Source organism: Onychostoma macrolepis, chromosome 23 (genome assembly GCF_012432095.1).
Source record: "Onychostoma macrolepis isolate SWU-2019 chromosome 23, ASM1243209v1, whole genome shotgun sequence".
NCBI lineage: Eukaryota > Metazoa > Chordata > Actinopteri > Cypriniformes > Cyprinidae > Onychostoma > Onychostoma macrolepis.
The window spans coordinates 4,040,495-4,056,313 of NC_081177.1; the positions used below are offsets into that span (position 1 = coordinate 4,040,495).

General features: G+C 38.4%; 1 long non-coding RNA gene across 1 annotated transcript; it reads left to right on the forward strand.

Annotated features, from left to right (window-relative positions):
* Positions 1-11,578: 11,578 nt before the first annotated feature.
* On the forward strand, positions 11,579-12,633 carry LOC131532533 (uncharacterized). The gene is made up of 4 exons (XR_009268918.1): positions 11,579-11,753; positions 11,905-11,983; positions 12,057-12,119; positions 12,302-12,633. It is a non-coding gene; the product is annotated as an uncharacterized LOC131532533 (long non-coding RNA).
* The last annotated feature ends 3,186 nt before the right edge of the window (positions 12,634-15,819 follow it).

Consider the following 15,819-nt stretch of genomic DNA (forward strand, 5'->3'; position numbering starts at 1 on the left):
AAGGAATATAATTGTGAGGATACTACCTTTTCTAGTATCTTTGACAGAAAAGGGAGATTTGAGATCGGCCTGTAATTAACTAGATCTTTGGGGTCAAGTTGTGGTTTTTTAATGAGAGGCTTAATAACAGCCAATTTGAAGGTTTTGGGGACATATCCTAATGACAATGATGAATTAATAATAGCCAAAAGAGGATCTATGACTTCTGGAAGCAGCTCTTTTAGTAGTTTAGATGGAATCGGGTCTAACATACATGTTGTTGGTTTATACACTTTTCATACACTTTTTAGAAAAAAAAGTGAAGTCCTTAGATGTAGTATTCTGGATTCTCCAAAGATCGATTGCATTAAGTTCAGTGATAAAGTTATTCAATAACTTAGAGGATGTGTTAGTAGTATCAGGGTGCAGGATTTAAAACAGCATTAAAATCACCCCATCACTAAAGGACAATCTGCTCAAGTAATATATTGGAAATATTTGTGAAAAATGCACTGTCTGCCTCATTCGGGCAGTAAATGGAGACCAGTGCTAACCTGTCATTAAGTATTTTACAGCGTATAAAAACAAATCTACCTTCATCATCATTCTGAGTATGTTCAATAGTTAAATGTAACTTCCTATCGACTAAAGCCCAGCTCACACTGTACAGTTTTGGCCACGATTTGGTCATCTGAGACAAATGTTGAAAATCCTAAAAGATTCCTATAATCCTATAGGCTAAAATCTGTAGTCTTTGATCGCTGTTTTGACATGTTCACCGACAGCCAATTAATGGCCGTTGCGATCAAATTTCACCTCCAACGAAATTCTGGCAGTGTCAGAAGATTTGGCGCACAATCCTGCAGTGTGACTACCCCTACGATGGATGTCAAACTGTGTCCGTTTTTCAAGACAAGCTATGAGCAGAATTAATGCTAGAGAATTATTCTATCAGCCATAAACTCTGGCGCTCCCGTTCTCCGCTCACGGAATTCATCTGATATTTTGCCTTTTCTATATAAACACCGGTTGCGGCACTGTTTTCATGTGGGTGTGTAGAGCTGCATACACTATTGTTCTTAAATACGCCGGTATTGCCGCCGTTCATATACTTTTCATGATAGCCAACATTTCGGTCCCGCGTGCAATTCAGTTCACAGTCACTGGACGTGTGTGGGTTGATAATGTAAAACTCCGGACAAGTTTTCTTGCATGCAAGCAACACCGGCTTAACTCTCCTTTGTTTTCCTCTTTTTCTTGTTGAATTGAACTCTCTTTGTTTCATCCCTCAGGCTATAAACAGCAACAACAACAAATGCATTTTTTAATGTATTATGATTATATGAATATTATGATTATTCAAATATATTTACATTTGTAATTGTGCCTTTTTTTCTGTGTATATATTCTCATACTATGATGTACGCAAACCCATTATATTTATGTTTTCTATTATGATTGTTCATTGTTAAAGATACAGCCATCTGTATAAGAGGGATAGGTCCACTACACCTCATAGCATCAGTAATACGACAGCCCTACTGTTAGATTTTAGGTGAAACACTCTGTGCCCTTTTGAACAAATGCAGTGCTGATAGATGCTTATTTTGTGCTGAGCTTGCTGTTTGCATATGATCTAAACTTTGGCCTGTCCCCAAACAGACCTACTTCCATATTTAGACGTCTGTACATAGAATGATCATGATGTGATCTTGTGATACCCAATAGTGGAACTTCTGCTTTCATATATATATATATACACTCACTGATGGCTTAATAAAGCTGAGCTTTGGTTAAACGGGACATTTGTGTCTTGTCTTTAATCACTGACTCCCGGGTACCCGAGGTTTCTCTTCTTTGTACAGCCGGACAACCTGACTACAGATCTCGGTCTTGTTATATTTATTCTAACACCTACCTAGTACAGTTTTCTGCAGCATTTGCAATATCTGCACGGAGACGTCGATCAGCTGCTCAAAGATCTTGTCTTTGGAGAAATCTGTTGGTTTTATACAGGAAAAATGTAAGAATTACTACTTAAGATTACCCCAGAATGCATTTCATACAATAATAATGATAAATGCTGACCAATAATTAATTTTATATATAATTTTAGTAAAACATGCTAAAAGTAATTAGTTTTTTTTTTCTTTTTCATTTTGCCATAGCTATGCATGACTACACACTAGACAAATGCAGCCAAAGTGAATACATCTCAATTTTCAGTCAAGTAATGAATTAATGCATAAGTTAATGAAACAATTATATTTTATTTACTGACAACAAAAGGAAACATGAATAAATGAGTAAAAGAATGAATAAAAGTAACCATGAAAATAAATAAATAAAAGTCAACACATGAAACAAAGCTTTATTCAAACATTGTTCTAACGATCATGTTTTTACAAGCAGTGAACCCACATCCTACTGCCATCTCAACACAGCTGTGCAGTTCTGCAGCTTTATTCTGATGAAGCAGCTGACCACCGCGTCCACCTTCACCTGTCTCTGCTGTCCATCCCTCACTGCTGCAGTCAGACTGAATCTGATCATGGATGGAAAAGGGACATCGAAGCTGTCTTTGCCTGAGTGCACAGAGAGGATGAGGAAGACCATGATGACGCCCCTGAACCACACAATCTTGAAGCAAGAGTAGGAGAACATGTGCAGGACAATCTGGCTGCCGCTCGGTCTGCTCCAATCATCTGTGTGCCTGTTCTCCATGAGCACCACTATCTGTAAAACATTTAAACAGAGTAAAACATTTTACATTTCATGGTGTCAGCATTCCATTTCTTGCTAAATTTAATTTCATATGTTTACAATTACATGCAAATTTTTTATATAGCTTCATTACTTCTGTGGTGTAGTGGGCTGAACTGGTCAGCAGAAGGTTGCTGTTTTGATCTCCGGAGTCGTCACCACCGGTGTGTCCTTGAGCAAGCCTCTTTACTCAGGTTGCTGCAGGGGAATTGGGGGTCCCTGTAATAAGAGCACTGTAAGTCACTTCGGATAAAAGTGTCTGCCAAATGCATAAATGTAAATGTGATTTTTGTAAATCCCTTTTTGTGTCTTAGGCACAAACGCACAATAAAGCTGCTTATTTCTTAAAGTACAACCACGATCAGATGATAGAAGCAGGTCATTTGTAACTCTAATGAGAGCAGTCTCAGTACTATGATACAGTCTAAATCCTGACTGGAATTCCTCACAGATACCATTTTTCTCTAAGAAGGAATATAATTGTGAGGATACTACCTTTTCTAGTATCTTTGACACAAAAGGGAGATTCGAGATCGATCTGTAATTAACTAGATCTTTGCGGTCAAGTTGTGGTTTTAATGAGAGGCTTAATAACAGCCAATTTGAAGGTTTTGGGGACATATCCTAATGACAATGATGAATTAATAATAGCCAAAAGAGGATCTATGACTTCTGGAAGCAGCTCTTTTATTAGTTTAGATGGAATAGGGTCTAACATACATGTTGTTGGTTTAGATGATTTAACAAGTTTATACAATTCTTCCTCTCCTACAGTAGAGAATGAGTGGAATTGTTCCTCAGGGGATCTATAGTGCGCTATCTGATGCGATACTGTAGCTGATGGCTGCATGGTTTTATCTCTGATAGTATCGATCTTGGAAGTGAAGTAGTTCATAAAGTCATTACTGCTGTGCTGTTGGGAAATGCCAACACCTGTTGATGCTTTATTTTTCGTTAATTTAGTCACTGTATTGAATAAATACCGAGGGTTATGTTTGTTTTCTTCTAGAAGAGACGGAAAGTAATCAGATCTAGCAGTTTTTAGTGCTTTTCTGTAGGATAGGGTACTTTCCCGCCAAGCTAAACGAAATACCTCTAATTTAGTTTTCCTCCAGCTGCGCTCCATTTTCCGGACTGCTCTCTTTAGGGCGCGAGAGTGCTCATTATACCACGTTGGACTCTTATCCTTAATCTTCCTTAAGCGTAAAGGAGCAACCGCATCTAAAGTGCTAGAAAAGAGAGAGTCCATAGTTCCTGTTACATCATCAAGTTGTTCTGAGCTATTGGATATGCTGAGGAACTGAGATAAGTCAGGAAGATTATTTATAAAGCAGTCTTTTGTGGTAGAAGTGATGGTTCTACCATATTTGTAACAAGAAGTTGGCTTTACAGCTTTAGCGATATGGAATATACAGGAGACTAGATAATGATCTGAGATATCATCGCTCTGCTGCAAGATTTCAACGCCACTGACATCAATTCCATGTGACAGTATTAAATCTAGAGTATGATTTCGACAATGAGTAGGTCCTGACACGTGTTGTTTAACACCAATAGAGTTTAGAATGTCTATAAATGCTGATCCCAACAAATCTTTTTCATTATCCACATGGATATTAAAATCACCAACAATTAGGACTTTATCTGCAGCCAGCACTAACTCCGGTAGAAATTCAACGAATTCTTTAATAAAGTCTTTATGGTGCTCTGGTGGCCTGTATACAGTAGCCAGTACAAACATCACAGGGGATTTATCATTAACACTTGTTTCTTTGGATAACGTTATATGAAGCACCATTACTTCGAACGAATTATACTTGAAACCCGACCTCTGAGAGATACTGAAAATATTGCTATAAATTGTAGCAACACCTCCCCCTTTGCCTTTTGGATGCGGCTCATGTTTGTAACTGTAATCTTGGGGTGTAGACTCGTTTAAAGTAATGTAATCATCTGGTTTTAGCCAGGTTTCTGTCAAACAAAGCACATCTAGTTTATGGTCAGTGAACATATCATTTACAAAATGTGCTTTTGTAGAAAGGGATCTAATATTCAATAAGCCAAGCTTTATCATGTGTTTATCGCAACCTGGTCTCATAAAAATACGTACCTCTGCGCAGTTTTTGTGCGACACCGTTTTACGTACCTTGCTGCACGTTTCGCCGCAGTTTCAAATCTGTTTTTTATTTGTTGAACATCAATTAAATTGTTACTGTTACTTTGGTTTGGATGTTTTCTGTATTTTCTAGTTTGGGGAACAGACACAGTCTCTATAGTGTGATATCTAGGTGAAGGAGTCTCTATGTGCTGAGAGTTAACTGACTTCTGTGACGTGAGGCGGCTAGCAGACGGTCGGTTTAGACTGGGTCCCAGTTAGTCAAATACGAACTCTAAGACTATGCAGGGCCGTACGCAGGTTTTTATAAATACCGAGGTCCCAAAATGGAGATTGGTAGGGAGGTTCGGGGAGAAAATTTTAATTTTCCTGACCTACATGTGTGCATTTTAAGATGTTTTAAGGCTCATAAATTGGATAATAATATAGGTTAACCAAGTCAGTGGGAAGTAGTAGCATAAATTATTTTTCAAGATTCATCAACAGATTCTTAAGCATGAAAATCAGATTAAATGTTGCAATGAATGATCCACACTACAAACTGGAAATAGAGAAGATAGAATTAGTTTGTTTATGAATTTAATAAACTCAGTTATAATTATCCTGGTAGCCTTCAGTAAAATCAGGTGTCCAAAATGATTAAACATGAAAATTATTTTTAAACATTTTTATTTACACTGATAAAAATTTGTCTTTTCCAATAAATTTAAACTGATTTTTACATTTTATGGGCATTTTTACCTTTATATAAAGCCATTTTTTTTTCTAAAAGTGTCCATTATCTTTTGAGTCAAATTCTTACATTTAATCAGTTTAGAATAAGAATAAGACATTCTGGCTGATACCAAGCAAATGAAATCAACACAAGAGTCATCTGAAGTGGCATTTAGATGTATTTACACACTGTTTAATGCAGGACATAAATGCATTTAACCTGCAATTTCAAATGCATAAATAATGTTTTGATATATTGATATTTGAAATGATTTAAAACTTTCGAGAAAGTCGAAATGTGAAATTAAAACCGCCAGTAGGTGGCAGCAAGTCACTGTTAATAAGTGAGTCATTACGACTGAACTGAATCATTTAAACGGTTGATTCATTCAGGAATGAAACACCGTCATGTTGCTCAGAGACGCAAAGCAGTGCTGTGGCTGTGTTTGGAATGAATTTTTTTGGGGGGGCGAAATATAGCAAAAACAGGTAATATAGTGTCTAAAAGGTAAGTCACTTAATTAAATTGTTTATTGAGCATATTGAGCTATATGAAGTGGTGTAAATAAACATTTTCTGCCCCCATATCTTGAATTTGTGATCATTCTAAATGCATTTTAACAGACTGAATCATGCAGTGAAAGAACGCACTCTAAATGCGCACGCACACTAGTGTAGACTTCACGTAATGTATGTTTTGAATGGTTTTTGCAGAATACTCAATGTCAAATCGCACATCGTTAAAACAACAATTAAGATATTAGGCATCTCTGATGAGAAGATCTGTTATCTTGGCTTTTTATCCTTGCAGCACCAAAGCCTAATTAATATAAGGTAATTTTACAACTTCTGTTATTGGAAAAATACAGAGGTCCGGACCTCGGGGACCTCACTGGTGGGTACGGCCCTGAGACTATGTGCCATATTTCTAGAGAGAAGAGCGGCACCACCCCAGGAGGGATGAACACCATCTCTTTTCAACAGGTCAGGTCTGCCCCAAAAATTTTCCAATTGTCTATAAAGCCTATGTTATTCTGCGGGCACCCCATAGACATCCAGCCATTGAGTGACGACAGTCTGCTCTGAATCTCATTGCCACGGTAAGAAGGGAGGGGACCAGAGCATATTACAGTGTCTGACATCGTACTTGCAAGTTCACACACCTCTTTAACATTATTTTTAGTGATCTGCGACTGGCGAAGTCGAACATCATTAGCGCCGACGTGAATAACAATCTTACTGAATTTACCTTTAGCATTAGCCAGCACTTTTAAATTTGCCAAGATTGCCACAGTGATCCAGACAATCTGAAAGAGAAGAGAAACGTATAGATATTAAGTTAATTGTAAACATTTCTTGTCATTCAGTGGCTTTGGTCACTGTGGCATGAAGAGACTTCTTTAGTAAATGTAGTTTGATTTCTCGTACCTTCATGTCGTGGGCAGATCTCTTTCATGTGCTGATGGACAGTCTTATTGTTCACTGGGTTTGCATTATAATAGAGCTCTAATGGTAAACTGAGGTTGATGCTAAGATCAGGATTGCTGGTCTGATTCACCATTTCATCTCCTTTATATCATGAGATGAACATGCCTCGACCATTTTTCACAGAGCAGACCACAGAGCGCGTTTCCTCCATCTTCTGTGGCTGCACTGATGTACCTAGTAAACATGTGCTGTGTGAGGTTAATTCTGAACATTTTGTGAAAAACCTATACATAAATGTGAATTTTTATTTTTTCATTTTATTTTTGTTGTTGTTTTTGTATACAGCTTGTTGTATGTTGTGTGTTGTTATAGTCTTTATTTCGTATTCTCTTTTGTATGTATATTAATAAAAAAAATAAAAAAAGAATACATGTTGGACACAATTATATGTACCCCTAGAAATTCTTATGAGTAAAATATCTCTGAAGTATATTCCCAATCATATTTACATTTTTTAGCACACCAGGGTGATTATGGACATGACTTCCTGTTCCACAGGATTATTAAATATGGGGAACACAAAGCCCAAATTCCCTTAATCATCCATCACAAGGAGTAAAACCAAACAACAAAGTTCTGATATGCAGAACAAGATTGTTGAGCTTCACAAAATAGAAAGTGGCTGTAAGAAAAGAGTTAAAGCATTGACAATCCCCATTTCCACCATCAGGGCAGTAATTAAGAATTTCCAATCAACTAAAGATGTTAGAAAACTGCCTGGAAGAGGACGTGTGTCTATATCGTCCTAATGCACGGTGAGAAGGAGAGTTTGAGTGGCTAAAGACTCTCCAAGGACCACAGCTGGAGAATTGCAGAGATTAGTTGAGTCAGAAAACCTAAAACAATATATCAAACAGCACCTACATCAGCACATGTTGTTTGGGAGGGTTTCAAGAAAAATTCTCCTCGCTCATCCAAAAACAAACTCCAGCATATTCAGTTATCAGACACGACTGGAACTTCAAATGGGACTGGCTTCTATGGTCAGATGAAACTAAAAAATGAGCTTTTTGTCAGCAAACCCACCAGATAGGTTTAGTACAAACAGGGATAAAAAGTACCCCATGCTCACGGTTAAATATACTGCTGGGCCTATATTTCTGCTGGAGGTCCTGGACATCTTGTTCAGATGCATGGCAACATGGATTCAATTAAATACCAACTGTCTGCCTCTGTTAGAAATCTTATAATGGGCCGTGGTTGGATCTTCCATCAGGACAATAATCCAAAACAAACATCAAAAACAACACAAAAATGGGTCACTGAGCACAAAACCAAGCTTCTGCTGACCATTCCAGTCCTCTGACCTGAACCCTGTAGAAGATGAGTGAACTGAAGAGAAGAAGCACCATCATGGAGCTGTGAATCTAAAGGGTCTGGAGTGATTCTGGATGAAGGGATGGTCTCTGATCTCTTGTCAGGTGTTCTCTAACCTCATCAGGCATTATAGGAGAAAACTCTGAGCTGTTATCTTGGGAAAAGGATGTTGCAATAACAGGGTGCCAATAACTGTGGCCAACATGAACTAGAGAAAGCATTTATTTCACAATGAGTTTCCCCCCCACTTTCAACTGTTTTACTTCAATGATAGGTTAGAATTTTGTGAATTTTTTGAATGAAAAATCAAAAGGATAAACAATGCAGATTTATTTTCACAGCCGCCTTTGCTCATATTTACCAAGGGTGCCGATATTAGTGGAGGGTACTGTGCATCCCCTCCAGAAGTCTCCAGAGATCTGCTAGTGAGCGACGCCTCGTGGTACCATCACAGAGAGGCTCAAATTCACTTTCCAGAACATTTTCGTTCAGCGTTCCTGGCTGGTGGAATGATCTTCCCACCCCATCGCTTTGGATAAATGCGTCTGCTAAATGAATAAATGTGAATGTCTCAGGCCACAGATGGAGGAAAGGATGACCAGTCCATCACAGGGCTCACACACAAACACACTCAGTCAATTTATAGAGTCCAGTTCACCTATGCTGCATGTATTTGGATTGTGGGAAACCCACAGGAAACCCACAAAGAAACAGAAAGACCTCTTGGCTCTGGGACTGTGGCCCTTCTTTTTGTGAGGCAGCAGTGCTACCCTCCACCATGCTGCCTGTGTATTTGATTTATCAAGTCATTCATTCATTGGGCCTGCGTGATGTTCAAGCCAGCTTTTTGACCCAGGTGCAGATTTTGCAAGGCGACAACGTAGTTACAAGTTATTTGATGTTAGTTTTGTTGTGCCACTGCCTTTAAACACAAAAACAAGATTTTCCAGCCGTTCCATGTTAAATATGCTATTGCCGCATCAGTGAGACATTTAGATAAAGGAATGTTATGATTCATGTGACAAACCTGTTGTGCTGGAGGATTTGTTTGGGTGTGGTGTTGTAACTTGGCCTTTTTACACACTTTACTTGATTGTCTGTCTTTGATTTGCTTTGTTTTTATGTTGATAGTTTACTGTCAGCTTCTTTTCCTTGTAGATTATACACACTTTATCCATACTATAGGGTGTGCATGCCATTTCTTATATAAATAATGTTTTCTTTTATTTTTCAATAGTTGGGAAAGTAGGTTGTATTGTATCTTAATATGGAATTGAGCTGTGTCTTTTAATTTAATTGCTTTGATGTTTGTTTGTTGTTTTTGATTCTATATACACTATGTTCACTGGTAAATTTGATATTCTTGTACATTAGTAAGCAAAAAGGTTGAGGGACTCACCTTCAGCTTGGTTTATACTAACTAGAGACATGATGACAGGTACAGAAACAGGCTCCAAAAAAGAATAAGAATAAACTTAATTACTAAGAATGATCATCTTTAAGATGGAAATTTGCAGGGAAAGCAAACATGGAAGCTGAGATTAATGCTGAGATAAACTAAGCTTTTCAAAGTTCTGAATCAACTGAACCAATTGCTTCAAAAAGAAAAAAGAAGAAAAAAAAAGACACAATGAAGTTTCACAAAATGATTTTTCGAAGTGCTGTAAACACCACACTCTGCGCTGACTCCTGCTGGTCAAACAGTGTAACTGCAACAAGAAAGCCACTTTTTTTTTTCTTTTCTTTTTTTTACAAACCAACCGCAATTTTTTTTCATTCAAAATGATACTCTATTAAATGTGTCTACAGATAATTAAATATCTTTAAATATGTGATTGTTTTGTGTTTTATGCAGGGTTTGTCAAATTAGGTCAATCGGAAGAAAAAAGCTTCCATTTTGTATTACACAAGTATTAAAATTCATTAAAATAATAAATAAAAACGAACCATTAATTAGAACGTGGACAATTAATACTGCAAACCAAACACGTCAAAAGCGTAAATGTAGAAATGTTTTACTTCCTGGTAAAATCTTTTTGTGTCTTTTGCTTTAATTACACATGACACATATAACCATAACACTGTATGATCCTGAGATAAATTAACACTGTTATATTTACACATTATATTTACATATTTACAGAATGGATATATCCATAATATCCATTCTCTAAACTGTAAAATTCTAAAAAAACAAAAAAAACAATAATAAAAAACAAACAATTGTATTGTTAGCTGTGTTGATTCTCTTGATGATCCTTCTGGAGTTCAAACTCATCTGATAAGCATTCATTGAAGATCTGTTTTCTCTATGACTTTCATCAGGAAGTGACACATAACCACAAAATCAGATGTTATCAACTATATATAGAAGCAAAAAAACTATTATTTAACACCTTTTTATCTTAAAAAGGGGGTGTCTCTCCTCAACCACCACCAGTGTGCAGCATCCACCTGGATGATGCGAAGGCAGCCACAGGACAACGGCGCCAGTGCACTCACCACACACCAGCTACAGGTGGAGAGGAGAGAGGGTCATAGGGCCAATCAAGTGGATGGGGATTATTGGGAAGCCATGATTGACAAGGGCCAGTGGAGGGAATTTGGCCAGGACACCAGGGTTACACCCCTACTCTTTACGAGAAGTGCCATGGGATTTTTAATGACCACAGAGAGTAAGGACCTCGGTTTAACGTCTCATCCGAAAGACGGTGCTTTTTACAGTATAGTGTCCCCGTCACTATACTGGGGCGTTAGGACCCACACAGACCACAGAGAGAGCACCCCCTGCTGGCCTCACTAACACCTCTTCCATCAGCAACCTAGTTTTCCCAGGAGGTCTCCCATCCAGGTACTGACCAGGCTCAGCCTTGCTTAGCTTCAGTGGGCAACCAGTCTTGGGCTACAGGGTGATATGGCAAAATAAAACAAAATATTAAAACTTAAACTGCATTTTTTTTTTTCCCAGCATTTCTTACTTTAATTTATATTAACTTGAGGTACTGGTCACTGGTCACAACAAAAATAGAGAAGAATTTAATTGAATTCGCCCTCTGTCTTTAAATAAGTTCAATCATAATTAAAATTTCTTGATGTAACGGGGAGAAGTATGAATTCGAGACTACACTTCCCATAAGTCCGTGGGGTAGCGTAAGTTTTACGTCTGTACGTGCTATAAATAGACGCACAGTAGCATAGCGTTTCTGATCTCATTCATTCATTGACGCTACAAACAAGTGTGTGCTAATATCAGGTAATTTGTGCTCAACCCTGTTTTAATAGTGACTATTTTGATGAATGTATTGTAGTTACGAGAGCTGTTTCTTTTTAAGTAAAGACATTGATGTCAAGTTGTTTTATGCTGCACATGTTTAGAGTAAGTTGTGTCGTTAGATCATTTTCATTCAATTAAATGTGGGCATGAAGTATTCTCATGTATGGGTTTTTTAATTGAGGTAATGAGAAAATATAAAGAAAATGGTAGACTATGTGGGGTGAAAAAGTTTTATTTTGTTGTTGTGTTTCAGAACCCCGCTTGTATTACTGGTGATTGGCGTGGTGACAGTCCACAGAATTGATGAATGTGTAAATGAATTATGTTCAGAGGTAATAAGAATGATTGTGTTTTCTTATGAACATTTATGAAAATGGTTGTTATTCATAAAGGTTTGTTTTATAGGTCTCTTAAAGGAGCCACCCGTTGGTTTTTAATTCCTCATTCTTAGATCCAGTTATTTTAAAGGTATTTGCTTGGATTAAAGAATGTATTAATGAAAATACTCAATTTAAGGTATTTACAATAAGTTTTTGTGTTGCAGGACTAGCACGACTATTGTTACATATATATTATTTGTGGTGAATTGCCCAGTGCTTTTGTTGTATACAGTGTATTAATATTATTGTGATTTTTGCTTTTTTCTTTAGTTGTCTTCCATCCTGATTTCATGGCAGCCGCGGGGTCTCCTCCATGGGTGTGACTGACACTGGTGAGGTGGTGGGTTCTTCTGTGGGTTTTGGTGACGTGTATTTTCGCTTGAGTGCTGTGATTGCTGTGCAGTATTGGAGTTTGAATTTTAATTAATGGTTGTACACTGTCACACCTATAGTCGTGCCCGGTTGGAGCCCTGTGGTTTGTTGTTAATGTTTCCTGTTTCTTTTGTTTTTTTTTTTCCAAATGAGGTCGGTATTCGTGTTTTAGATATTCATTCTTTTATGTTAAGATTGGTCTGTGTGAATTGTAATAAAACTGCTTGTACAAGCGCTTAAGCTTTCACCACAGGTTGTGGCCGGTTATTATCCCTCCCTGATTCGGTGGGTTACATTGAGGATATAAATCTAACTCCGATAGGGGCCCGATTGCACTTTACTGTAATATTACAGTGCACCGCAGCATTCATACAGGAGACCGGTGTGTGCATTTGAGTGTTTGAGAGTTATAGAGGATACATCTGGGTTAAAACGATATATAATACATTAACTGATGTGCCTTAAGGTGTGCTTTTAGCCCAGTGTCAATATGGACGGAAAGAGTTGGGCCTGCTACACGCATCAAAAGACAACATGACATCCACCACCAAATTAAAGCAAATACTGAAATGTGTAATGTTTATTAGAAACCGTATGCTTAAAACAAGAGAGTGCTCGTTGTTTAACCACCATTATATTCATTCTAGCAGTTTGCTATTTTTTTTGCCAAAGATCAAAAACTGCTTTTACACGACACAAGACATCAGAAACTATGAGTTAGTATAACGATCGAACAGATAGCTGGACAAAGGTGTATAATTATGATGGTAAACCGCCATGAAACACCATGGTTTTCTTCTATTCTGGAACTTTCCTCCGACGAGGGCTGGACGAAATTATAGCAGTAATGTTAATCGTGTTAAAAACCTTGTTTTTGATTAAGATTACTTTTTAAACTATGTAAATATTGATTAAAAAGTAACAAATCAAAGACAGTTATAATAAGAATATTTTTAATAGAATTTAGCAATCACTTCCGCTACTGTTAAACACAGGTGGGCGAGGCCTGCAGGTAGATGCTATGCACTTTTCTGTCTCGCTGCTGTCTTTTCAACCTCAACACCGAGAGAGAGCGGTTCACTCCTCGACAGTTCTGCAAAAACATTGTGAAATGTGTTTTAATTTTTCGACAAAATGTGTCATTGCAGGTAGGAGGTTCAATTATGTTGCTTTTATTTTTGCGGAAGCGCTTGTGTGTGCTACCGATGCTGCTTTTTTTTTTTTTTTTTTTTAAATGTATTATGTTAGAATTTACTACTAAATATATAAGTGTATTGTTTAGCATTTTTATTTGCTTAATTTCTTTTTAAAAAAAATCAAAGATTGATGAAAAAGCTAGCGGCGCAGCAGGTATTTCACAGGCGTTCAATCATCAGATACTCCTGTCCACCCTCTCATCACTGGGCATCTCTGGCATTCCACTTCGCTGGTTTGAATCCTATCTCACTGGTAGGTCTTTCAGGGTGGCCTGGGGAGGTGAGCACATACACTGGTCACTGGGGTTCCTCAGGGATCAGTTCTTGGACCCCTCCTCTTCTCCACATACACTACATCACTGGGTCCCATCATACAGGCACATGGATTCTCATACCATTGCTACGCTGATGACACACAGCTCTACCTCTCTTTTCAACCAGATGATCCAACGGTAGCTGCAAGGATCTCAGGTTGCCTGGCGGACATCTCGGCATGGATGAAAGAACATCACCTGCAGCTCAACCTGGCAAAGACTGAGCTTCTTGTCCTCCCTGCCACTCCGACTCTACAGCATGACTTCACGATCCAGTTAGGTTCATCAACAATAACCCCATCAACTTCGGTCAGAAATCTTGGTGTAATCTTTGATGATCAGCTGACCTTCAAAGACCACATTACAAAACTGCTCGATCTTGCAGGTTTGCACTATATAACATCAGAAAGATCAGGCCCTTTCTGACAGAGCATGCTGCACAACTTATTGTCCAGGCCCTTGTCATTTCTAGGCTGGACTATTGCAATGCTCTTCTGGCTGGACTTCCGTCTAATACAGTCAAACCTCTACAAATGATTCAGAATGCAGCGGCACGACTGGTCTTCAACGAGCCCAAAAGAGCCCATGTTACACCTCTCTTTATCTCCTTGCACTGGCTACCAATCACGGCTCGCATCAAGTTCAAGACACTGATGCTTGCATATAGAACAACCACTGGCTCAGCACCCGTTTACTTGCACTCTCTATTAACAAACTACATCCCCTCCAGAAATCTGAGATCTGCTAGTGAGCGACGCCTCGTGATACCATCACAGAGGCGCAAAATCACTCTCTAGATCATTCTCATTCACCATTCCTGGCTGGTGGAACGATCTTCCCACCTCTATCCGGAATGCTGGATCCCTGTCAATCTTCAAGCAACAACTGAAAACTCATCTCTTTCGACAGCACTTGACTTCATCCTAAACTTAAAAAAAAAAAAATTATCTTTACTTATTCCTTCCTTTGGTAGTTTGTATTTATTTGAACAATGCCTGAGACTTGGTGTTGCAAGCACTTCGTATGTCTGATTGCCTCTTCAAGATTAATCGCTCTATGTATTCCCCAATTGTAAGTCGCTTTGGATAAAAGCGTCTGCTAAATGACTAAATGTAAAATGTAAATGTAAATGTATTTCCGGGTGAAAACTCAACACCGGCAGATCAACGTGCTATTAGCTTTCTCTGTAGTACGGTACTAATAACTGTTTTAGTAGTGTATATTTAATCAAAAACGATGTGGGCTGTGAAGGGGTCATACAGGTTGATCTGTCAGTCGTGGGTCTTTCATGCGGAGAACTTTGTTTTTGTGTAAGATGCGTTTAATAGCTAATGGCTAAACTTAGCTGTTTTGCTATTGCGTTATTATCGTTAGTGTTTTTATAAAACGTCTCCGTAAATCGGTAACGTTAGAGGTATCCGCTGGAGTTTGACGCCTCACAGGCATTTCCGCTCAGGTAAACAAACAAACAAACAATGCTAATTTACACTCATGGTGAGCTTCAATACTACCACAACAAATTGTGATCCTAACCTACGGTGCCTGTGAGGTGACATGGTCGGTTCACTTATGGCGCTTTTCCACTGCACGGTACGGTTAAGTACGGCTCACTTTTGGGGGGTTTTCCACTGGGAACAGTACTTGGTACCGGGTACTTTTTTTTTTTTTTTATCACCTTGGCCGAGGTTCCAAGCGAACCGTACCATTACCAAAACGTGATGTGTAAACTCTGCTGATCACTGATTGGCCGGAGAAAATAGTCACTGCCTGGATGGAGTGACGCGGAATTAAAAAGTTTTTCAGGAGTCACTGCAGTAGAGGCGGCGCAACTATAATGACACGTGAATAATCCCGCCCACTTTAAAGCGGTACTAAACTGCAGTGGAAACGCAAACCGAGCCGTGCC